The sequence below is a fragment of the Octodon degus genome, unplaced genomic scaffold (assembly GCF_000260255.1).
Source record: "Octodon degus isolate 3935 unplaced genomic scaffold, OctDeg1.0 scaffold00107, whole genome shotgun sequence".
Lineage (NCBI taxonomy): Eukaryota > Metazoa > Chordata > Mammalia > Rodentia > Octodontidae > Octodon > Octodon degus.
This window is the reverse complement of record NW_004524683.1, coordinates 3,375,958-3,376,728: the sequence shown is the minus strand read 5'-3', so window position 1 is coordinate 3,376,728 and position 771 is coordinate 3,375,958. Positions and strand designations below refer to the sequence as shown.

General features: G+C 41.6%; 1 protein-coding gene across 1 annotated transcript in view; it reads right to left on the bottom strand.

Moving 5' to 3' along the window:
• Nucleotides 1–771, bottom strand: part of Faf1 (Fas associated factor 1) — a 424,408-nt gene that overhangs the window by 31,310 nt on the left and 392,327 nt on the right. The gene's annotated exons all lie outside the window — the stretch shown is intronic.

Sequence of the window (771 nt, the reverse complement as noted above, 5' to 3'; positions counted from 1 at the left end):
CATGTGGTGCTGGGGGATCGAACCGCGGTCCCTGTGCTTTACCAAGCTTGTTCCAAGTAGGTGCTTTAGACCACTGAGCCATCTCTCCAGCCCCTAAAATGTTCTTATCACAAAAATGCTAAGTAGGTGAGGTGCTGGATGTTAATTAGCTTTACTTACTTAGTTTAATATTGTGGTACATATACGTAACAGAGTTCTATTTAGCCATAAAAAAAGAATAAAAATCCTGTCATTCATGACAAGATGGATGGAACTGGTGATCATTTATGGTATGTGATGTAAGCCAGCCACAGAAAGTCAAATGCAACATGATGGTACTCATATATGGGATCTAAAGAAGTTGAACACTTGGAACTTGAGAATACAGTGGAAGTAATTAGAGACCTGGGAGAGTGGGAGTGGAGTGGGAAAGGAAAAAGTTGGTCAGTGGGTATTAAGTTACAGGAGCAAGAAATTCTCAGTGTACTGTTATACAGTGGTATGTCTATAGCTAAGAGATAATCTGCTGTATGTTTCAAAAAGTCAAAACAAAAGATTTGAAAATTTCCACCACAGTGCTGGCATGCCTATAGTGCTGAAGTAGTCGACGTAAGTTTGAGGCCAACGTGGGCTACCAGAGCTCAAGACCAGACTGACATTTTATTTTATTTTTTTTTTTTTTAATTTATTTTATTTATGTGTGTGTGGCCAGCTCAGCCCACCAGGGGGCGGGGCTGGCTGGCATGTGGTGCTGGGGGATTGAACCGCAGTCCCTGTGCTTTGTTAAGCTTG